The following is a 10,287-nucleotide window of genomic DNA, read 5'->3' as shown; positions in this document are numbered from 1 at the left end:
TCTAGAGTGGATGATCATTCAGAATTTTTACAATGGTTTGAACCCAAGTACAAGACAGTTACTTGATGCAGTAGCAGGAGGTACCTTAGGTAGCAAGACCCCCGGAGAAGCCTGGCAATTAATTGAAGAAATGGGGTTGAACATCTACCAATGGAATGCTAGGGAGAAGAAGAAAGTGGTCGGCATCCATGAGATCGATGTAGTTACATCGTTGGCGGCCCAAGTGGAGGCTTTGAGTAAGAAGTTAGACACCTTAACTTCTCTGAGATTGGTGGCCGCAACGAGTTATGATGGATGTGGAGGGGGACATGCCCCATCCGATTGCCCGCTAGCTGTTGGTATTACACCCTCCATTGAGCAAGCTAACTATGTGGGTAATGTAATGAGAAACCAAGGCAATCCTTATAGGAATACCTAAAATTCGGGTTGGAGGAACCACCCAAATTTCTCATGGAACAACCAAGGGCAACATAAGGCCACCGCACCACCGGTAGCAAAGTTACTGTTCATATGCCTGCGTGGAAATTCCACTCGACCATGTAGAAATTCCTGCAGTACATGCGAGCGCGTGAAAAATCCACGTGGGCGCATGGGTGCTCGTGACAGACATAGTGTGGGTTTATAAATAGCCGTTTTGCCCTATTCTTTGATATCATTTGTGCGGTCCTTGAGGGGTGAGATGGCTAAGGTTTGGAGAGGAGGTCTTTGCCGATTTGGAGGTTGTTCTTCACAAACTTTTATAGTTTCCTTCACCGTCATAGCACTTGGGAAGCCACCGGAGACCTAGCTTCAGAGAGGAATCGTTCAAGACGTTGAACTACCCATCAAGGCCAACCATCACTAATTCAAGGCGGTTTTCTCTATGGCTTTTGTTGCTTTTCATTGTATTAATCATTGTTTTGTAACTTGCCCCATGGAGGGTGAAACCCTAGTAGGTACTTAGGTATGTGAACCCTAAGATCTATTCTTTTATATTTATTTGCTTTATGTTTCTAGTTAATCCAAGTTTCTACATTGCATGATTTGTTACTTTGATGTGAGAGGTTTCCATTAGAGTTAGAACTTCAAGGTTAAAGAGGGTTAAGAGCGTGAGTCATGAGATAATGGAGCGTCCCCTTTCCCTTCCAATTGAGTGTTTCCTATCTCCGTATTCTCTAGACTCTATGCAATCATATTTGGTGTGAGGCGTGATATTGAGAGATTTCTCCACCGGGACCTTGTAGGGATTAGGAATCCTTCACCAGGAATTAGGGTTGGATCTATCTTCAGGAATCGGTTTCACTCTTAGATATCCCTAGAGCTTATTGCGGTCATATGGGGTGTGAGATGTTGAGATTGAGCAATTTCTCCGCTGGGATCTTGTAGGGGACTAGTACCGGTTGCTTGGAGATAAGGTTCGGTTGTTCTTGGATTACCTCGACTCATTAGACTCAGTTTAGAAGCATTTAGTAAGTCTTGAACTTCATGTTAGATCCTAGGTGGAACATTGTCCGAGTACCTCATCTTTACTAATTGAGATTCTCCCTCCATTTTACCCTTGCATATTCGTCTTTGGTATTCATTTCTTCGCACATTAGATCACCACACCTTTCCATTTATCATTAGGCTAGAAAGTAGAGAAGAAGTTAGTACTAGTAGCTCTGTTCCAATGCGAGTGCGAGGTGTTGAGATTGTTCGATTTCTCCTCCCGGACATGTATAGAGTTAGGCATAGTTGACCTTAGATTTGGGACTATGTAATTAAGGATTTCCACGACTTACCATTGCATTGATTAGGAAGCATAATAGAGGGTTCTTGCACTTGAAACAATTATCCTAGGTGGAGCATTATCCGGGTACCCCATCTTTATCGATTGCCTTACCCCCTTCTTTACTTTTGCTCTCTTACTTTTTGCTTTTACTGTTGAGAATTGAATCATTGTCACACTCATTATCATTGATCTTTTACATAACTAAGAATCGAATTAAGTATTTTTATTCCCTACTCCCTGTGGATTCGATACCCGCTCACCCGGGATTATTACTTCGACAAACCCTTGCATTTGCGGGATATACGCAAGGGGATCTTGTCAATGTTTATTCCGTAGATCGCAACTCTTCTTCAATCAAAGGCTTCGTTGGTGAAGATCTTGCTATCAATGCACAAGTCGGGATACGTGAATATGACTGCCTTCGTGCCCCTCCAACTCATTGTAATGGCTTGAGTACATGGAGGTTGGCACATATTCACGCTTCATAAGATCCCACTTGTGTCTTCGCGTTTGTTCCTTCCAAGATTCCACCAATTAGTGTGCTCACAATCTACTTTTGACTTCTTTTCTCGATACTTAGCTTCACAATCCTTCATGCATAAAAGTAACACAAATGCATAAGTATTAGCGCTAAAACCTAATAAAAGTAATACTCATCATAAGAAAAGAACACTTCGCATTCTTATCACACAAGCACTAATCAAACTCCCCCACACTTAAGCTTTTGCTTGTCTTCAAGCAAAGAAATACACATTGAAACATAGAAGAAGGAAATATTGGAAGTGCTCAGCCTTAGGTTGACAAAAACATGCAAGGAGAACATTCTACAAGTAAGGAAAATTTCAACACTAAATATGAAAAAATCAATGCTCTAGCCAAAAACTCGAATAAAAAAGGACAACAAACCCAAAACCATGTAAGTGTGTGTAAACTCACTCAATTCAACCCAAAGTATACTCCTCAAAGTCCTAAGTATAAGGGACTTATTTATCTACAAAAACATAACAAAATAAAAAGATAGTAGTAGCTTCACACATCCTCTAAGGTAGCCTAGTCCCAAGCGGTCGCTAAGGTGGCTTTCACACTTTCAAGCTGGTAGCTCTTTCTACCGGGGTGGTAGCTTTCACTCATCCCATGTGATAGATCTTTCTTTCATTAGGGCATAACTTGTATCCGACTTATGAGAGTAGCTACATACAACATAGGTGGTAGCTCTTTCCACCCCTAATGCACAAACAACAAATATTTTTCTTTTTTCCATTTTTTTCAGTAGAATTAACAAAAGAAGTAACACTAAGTAGTCCATTTAACATTAAACTTGAGTTTCCAAAAGAGTTTAAAGAGCGCGTAGTGCAACAAGTGTCATTCAGGCAAAAATTCCTGGAAATTCAAGTAAAAACTAGAGCATGAGAACATTCAAGGATAAAAAATCTCCTAAACTCAAGAATACAATCATTGCAACAAAGGTGAACCGCCATTGGCTATGTGAGCATGTATGTCAATCAAAACTTATATAAAAGACTTGTGCAACGTGAACTCCCCACACATAAGTTGTACATTGTCCGCAATGTACACATGCAAGCTCACTAATAATGTATATCAATCAAGAATATATGTGGGAGAAGCAATTAAAATAATACTCCCCTGACTCTTAGTGTTGCATTTGATGGAGCTAAATCCTTGTGAGTGATGTTCCAATGGGTTGTGAAGCACATACGGCCAAGTGCTAAAAAACCTTGGCCGTGTCCATAACTAGTTCTCGATTCCCATACTGACAAGACCATCTACACGCATACACGAGGGAGTTCAGTGAAGCTCAATAAAAAAAACAACTTGAGTATATAAAAGATAGAGCAATGAATATAACTTGAGACAACAAAACGAAAATAAAAGACATACTCAGAAGGAAAATCCTTTCTGAGTAGTGCAAGTCTAACAACAATACAAAATAAGATAATAAGAAAGAAATAAAGAACGACGAATCAAGCGTCAGTGCCACGATATGGCTCTGCTGCTACTGGATAATCAAAAGATGTAGGTGGATCTGGTGATGGTGAGGCTGGAGTGGTCATAGGGTTCCGAGGACTCAGAATAAATGATGGGGCAACATCTCGTTCAAGAATCTACTGAATGTATCAAAACATGCCAAAAACTCTATATACTGCGTGGCCTGTGTAGCCCAGACCTCAGTGATCTCTGTCTGTAGCACCCCCACCGCACTCTTGAGTCTCTCAAAATGATCATAGGCTCGAGATAGTGTAAACATGCGTACTGGGGGTGGCTCCTCTGCCACAGGAGATACCTCAGTCTCCACTGGTGTCGGCTGAGGCTCGAGAGCAGGCTGAGAACTCTTGATAACATCATCATCTCCCTCTGCTACCTCTGGGGTAGGTGTAATCAGAGCATACACTCTGGACTGGACTCTGCAAACAATCCCCATCAGCCTCAACGTCTCTATGCCTAGGGAAGCAGGTATAATCGCCTTCTCGTCCCCTCGAATCGTGTCCAGAAGACCTATGCCTATAACTAGTCTCGTGATATATAGGCCTGAGAAAATGACTTCTGCTCTAACATACTGGCTCTAGTGGCGCATGTACTCAGCCAGAATGTGCCCCGAATGAATAGGCTCTCTCTGCACCATGGAGTATAGGTATACTAGCTCCTGTCTGCTCAGTACTATCTCTCTGCACCATTGAGTCCAGGTATACTCAGCTAGAATGTGCCCCAAATGATCGGCTAAGAACGGCGTGGATGTATCTGTAGGCTAGTCGAGAAAGGCCCGTAGCCTTGGACACTCCTGGCTCATACTATCCCTCTCCACAAAGTGTCCTATATGCCCTCTGGGGAGTCAGACTGTCAGGATAATCTGTGGGTTATCGATCATACTCCTCTGTATCCATGTAAATTAACCTCATTATACAAGCCGATATAGATGGAAAACTGTGTAACGTTCATGCTGTGATAATGGTCGAGTGCTCTGAACTGTATAACATCGACACTATTAAAGCTCGAGTAAAATCTGTCAAACGTAAAGTATGAAAGCACCTTTAAAGTGAGCTGATAAATGGCTGGCTCTCGGATAGACAATAGACGCCTCCAGCTACCCATAGACAACATCTCTTCGACCTCATCTACCATGTCTTCTGTTGACTGAACTTTCCCAAGAATGCTCATGTCCGGGAATCGGGTTTGCCTGAACCTGAGCTTAGACAACCGCTCAAAATGAGCCTGATGCTCGGGAATAGCAAACTCCATGTGATCCGACTCAGGGGAATGCTCACTTGGACGCTTGTCAGCTTGCTTCTTTGACCATGGAGGCATTCCTGTAAGGTTTGGGAAGAAATTTGATCAGGAATACTCACACGTTAATGTTGCAAAAATCCACACGGTTGTGTGGAATTTCCACAATCCTGTGTGGATCCACGTGGCATGAAAAACTCATGGCCGCATGCAAAAAACTCACAAATGCATCATCAAATCGCCATTATCTTCTTTCTAAGCATGCATACCCCTTAGAATTGTAGAAATGAAGCAATATTTACTAGTTTTAACAATTAAATCAAAAATTTACAAAGACGAGAAGGAAAAAGGGTTTACCGATGAGTTGGAGATGCAAAGCCTAAAATCAACCGAAAAAATCAAGTAAAATCCTTAAAAAATAACGATGCAAGATCGGGCAAGTGGGTGTTTTATTTTTCTGAACAATTTGGAGTGTGAACATAGAGAAACTCGAATAGATTTTTAAAGAAACCCCACGATTCTAGAGTCTCTGTACATCCACACGGGCGTGCGGAAATTACCCACTCCCGTGTGGCTTCACAGGAAAGCTTCACAGGGGCAGACTTGCACCCTTGTGCGATCTCTGGAAAACACTTAAGTCTCTCTGAACGCATACACACGAGCGTAAGAAAAATACCCACGCCCGTGCGCCTGACCCACAGTGGCATCCCTACGCCCTTGTGGCTTCTCCGTCTAACCCGAGAAAACTCTAAGTGTTTCACACATCCGTGCAGAAATTCCCCACGGGTGTGGACATGTATAGGGCCAGTTCACAGGGCCACTCACACGCCCCTTTGTATTCTCGGGATGGAAGAGAGCTCCTCTGCATAGATCCACACAGGCGTGTGAAAATTACCCACGCCAGTGTGTTTATCACAGGGTCATCCACAAGGGCGAGTCCACACCCCTGTATATTCTCAGGAAAAATCTCTAAGTCTCTGTAAAAATACACAAGCCCGTGAGGAAATTACCCACAGGCGTGTGAATATTATAAGGTCATTCACAGGGGCGAGTCCATGCCCCTGTGCCTTCTCTAGATGAGCTCTTAGTAGAGACCCACGGGCGTGTGGAAATTCCACACACCCGTGCGTTTTCTCTGGATGCTTTGGAAAACTCTGCAGGCTCTGCTGAAAATTTTTGAACATGCAAACACACTCAAAGCCTGCCCTATCATGCAAAATATACCAGAGAAAAACATGAAATAGGATCAAACAACCAACAACTTCGCTATAGACATTTACGATAACACCAACTCATCCACAAGAAAATCACAGCAATGCATCAAAACATATAGACACCAACACTCAACGTCTTATTCATGCAAACACTAAACTAACAACTAACAAAACAGTAAGTGCTTGGGTTGCCTCCCAAGAAGCGCTTGTTTAATGTCACTTAGCTTGATGTACCTTGTCTTACCTAACGGGGTTCATAGATAAAGATTGCCCTCTTGCCCATGACTTGAAAGCATGATGAGCACAGCCTCTTGAAGGTAGAGGGAGAGTTGTCGAGCTTGTTACAACTTAAAGGCTTGTCACCCTTGTTCCATTCATGCACATCCCCAACTGCCTTGGGCCATTTCTTGTGGCGTCTTCTCACTCGCTTCATCTTCTAGAGCATATTTTTCATGATCCCCAGAGTTGGTAGTACTTTCACCTCTAGACCAAGCATCATTAATTCCTCATTCTCCTCACCTTGGTCTAGCAACCCCTTGTATGGGTCCGGATTCAATATTTCCTGCACATATTCATCGATTACTTCATCAGTAGTGTCAAGAAAATATAAAGTATCATCAAATTCAAGAGAATGTCGCATGGCTTCAGCAAGGTGGTATGTGAGCTTGTCATCTCCAACCCTCAGTATCAACTCCCCGCCGTCCATGTCAATCAATGCCTTGGAAGTGCGCAAGAATGGCCTCCCAAATATCAAAGAAACATCTGCATCCTCATCAACATCCAACAGTATGAAACCTACAGTAAATATGTACTTGTCCTCCTTGACAAGCACATCTTCAATGATGCCCTCGGATGTCTCACCATCCGGTCCGCCAATTTCAAAGTCATCCGAGTGGGCCTAGGCTCTCCCAAGCCTAACTTTTGAAAGAAAGAGTATGGCATGACATTGATACTGGCCCCTGAGTCTGCCAATGCCACCTCTTCACCTAAGTTGCCAATGTTGCACTGGATAATGAAGCTTCCTGTGTCTTTCTTCTTGTTCGGCATATTCTTTTGCAAAACTGCCGAACAAGAGGCATCTAAGATTACTGATGCACTCTCTTCCAACTTCCTCTTATTGGTCAATAGATCTTTCAAGAACTTAGCATAGAGAGGCATTTGAGACAATGCCTCCACAAAAGGAATGTTGTTGTACAATTGCTTGAATAGACCCAAGAACTTTTTGTATTACTCATCGTTTTGGTCGTTCTTCAATCGAGAGGGATAACGGATTCTTGGCTTATAAGGTTGGGGTGTCACCTCCTTCTCCTTAGTTGCTCCCTTCTCAACCTCTACGACCTCCGGTGCTTCAATATTGGTCTTCTCACTTGGACGCCTACCTTCAACCTCACGACCACTTCTCAAAGTGATCGGCGTCACGTGGTCTCGTGGGTTGGTTTTGGTATTACTCGGTAAGCTTCCTTGTGGCCTCTCCGATAAAGACTTCACGATTTACCCCACTTGATTTTCTAGGTTGTGCAATGAAGCGGTGTGGTTGCGAAGTGTAGCCTTGACCGATTGGAACCGTGTATCCGATGATTGCAGAAATTGAGTCAAGGCTTTCTCTAAGTCGCCCATCTGGGTCTCTAAACCTGAAACTCTATTTTCCATGTTCGGGGCTTGTTGTTGTTGTTATTGGAAATCCAATTGTGCTATGGCCTTTTGCTACCCTTGGTTACTCCATGAGAAATTTGGGTGATTCCTCCACCCCTGGTTGTAGGTGTTGCTATAAAGATTACCTTGGTTTCTCATTGCATTAGCCACAAAGTCAACTTGCTCAACGGATGAAGTACCATCAACAGCTATCGGGTAATCAGTACCATCAACGGGTGCCAATCTAGAAGAAGTTAGAGTGTCTAACTTCTTACTCAATGCCTCTACTTAGGCCGCCAATGATGTAACCGCATCGATCTCATGAAGTCCGACCACTTTCTTCCTTTCCCTTGCATTCCATTGGTAGCTATTCATAGCTATTTCTTCTACTAATTGTCAGGCTTCATCGGGGGTCTTGTTCCCCATTGTACCTCTTGCGGCAGCATCTAGAAGTTGTCTTGTACTTAGATTCAACCCGTTGTAAAAGGTCTGAATGATCATCCATTTGGGGAATCCATGTTGTGGGCACTTCCGCAAAAGATCCTTGAATTGGTCCCATGTCTCAAACAAGGACTCGAGCTCCATCCGAACAAACGACGATATCTCATTGTGAAGTTTTGCCATATCGTGATGGATACTCATAATAAAGAATATAACCACTGATTAGCTCTTTCTTTTAGAGAGAACGAGAAAGCCCCCAATCTAATAGCATCATCTGTAACACCGTTGATCTTCAGCATGTCACGAACTTCCAAGAAGTTCTCAATGTGATCGTTTGGATCCTCATTGGCCAAACCATTGAACTGCACTAACTGCTGTATCATCTAGATGAATGCTAGCCTCAGCTCGAAGTTCGGAGCTGTAATCGGGGGTCACACAATGCTAGATTGTGTCCTTAGTACTGAAGGTCTAGCATAATCAGAGAGTGTTCTCTATTGTTCATTCTGTTTCGCCATGTTGTCAGATCTTTCAACTTCCACTTCAGCTAGATTTGGCTGTTCTTGCACAGGTTCTTTACCCCTTTTTCTGAGTGTACGTTCAAGTTCAGGATCACCTTCAATTAATATCGAAGGGTTCCCTCGGGTCATAACCTAGAGCTATACCAAAAGAAAGGAAACAAAATTAGAACGATGATAGGATAAGAAGATATGAAAGAGAATGAATGAATAGCTAAGATAGCAAAGTGCAAAGTATCTCTAAAAGCCTACTCCCCGGCAATGGTGCCTAAAACTTGACAACTCCCCTTGCATGTGACCCGCAAGTGCACGGGTTTGTTGAGTAATAAATCCTAGGTGAGTGGTGTATCGTATCCACAGGGAGTAGGGAATAAAAATATTTAAATTGCTACTTAACCACGTGAAAGTAAACAATGATAGTGTTGATAAAATGTAATGAAAACACAGATAAAAAGAAACAAAAATGAAAGGAAAAAGTAAGTGAGAGGTAAGGCAATCGATAGAAGTGGGGTACTTGGGCAATGCTCTCCCTAGGATTAATGTTTCAAGTGCAAGACCAACTATTATACTTCATAAGCAATGCTCAATGAGTCATGGAAATCCTTAAGCACACGGCCCCAAATCTAAGGTCAACCGTGACTAACTCTACACTATGTCCCGGTGAAAAAATCGCTTAGTCTCAACACTTTATACTGTGTAAAGGTGCATGGAGTTCTAGGGAATCCAAGTGATAAACCCTCTTCCTATGTATAGACCTAACCCTTTGGTCAAGGTGAAAGGCCCCTAGTTACATCTAAGCACCAGACACTGGAGTCCCTTTAACGCTTCACTCTATTGCTCACGCAACTAAGCCACAGCGGAGTTCATCCTCTAGAACTTCATTCTATTGTGACCGCCAAGAACTGAAGGAAATGGAGGTAGGATAAATCACACCGGAGGGGAAAGGAGACGCTCCGCTACCTCTCGACTCACCATCTCAACCCTCTCTAATCAAGCAATGTCCAACCCTCGTAGTGTGTCACTCATCTATAATGGTTACCAAAATGGACCCTCAACCCTATTGTCACTCTACGGGAGAAATTATTCCACAAGCACTTAAGATTGGAACTCAATTGAAACATCAACTAAGGAAAGCATAATAAAAGATCAATGAAACAATAGAATTGAAATCGAAAGTAAAAACAAGTGTTCCATAAAAAAAACCCCTCGATAGTCGTGTCGATGGTCTTGTGGAGTAGCCAAGTCTTCTCCAAAGTTCCCCTTATCTGGCCTAGGGCACACCTCGCCGGATTTATGGCGATGAAATCTCCCCCAATAACCTTCTTCCAAGCAAATCACGGTGTCGAATCCCTTAAACCACTCCAAAGACTTGCCAAAAGCCTCTCCAAACCCTAGCCGACGGCTTCGTAAATGATGGAGAAAAGTGGAAGAGAAGAGGGAAAAAGATCCCTAAAATCGGGTTGAATCGCGGCTTAAATAGGGTTGGAATTGGAAA

At 42.9% G+C, this 10,287-nt stretch overlaps 1 non-coding gene across 1 annotated transcript; it reads left to right on the top strand.

The window, feature by feature from the left end:
• The first annotated feature begins 8,347 nt into the window (after positions 1-8,347).
• LOC120268115 lies at positions 8,348-8,454 on the top strand. Its single transcript, XR_005538785.1, has one exon. It is a non-coding gene; the product is annotated as a small nucleolar RNA R71 (small nucleolar RNA).
• The last annotated feature ends 1,833 nt before the right edge of the window (positions 8,455-10,287 follow it).

The sequence above is a fragment of the Dioscorea cayenensis genome, chromosome 8 (assembly GCF_009730915.1).
Source record: "Dioscorea cayenensis subsp. rotundata cultivar TDr96_F1 chromosome 8, TDr96_F1_v2_PseudoChromosome.rev07_lg8_w22 25.fasta, whole genome shotgun sequence".
In the NCBI taxonomy this organism is placed as follows: Eukaryota; Viridiplantae; Streptophyta; class Magnoliopsida; order Dioscoreales; family Dioscoreaceae; genus Dioscorea; species Dioscorea cayenensis.
The sequence above is the reverse complement of the archived record's forward strand: the minus strand, read 5'-3'. Positions and strand labels throughout refer to the sequence as shown.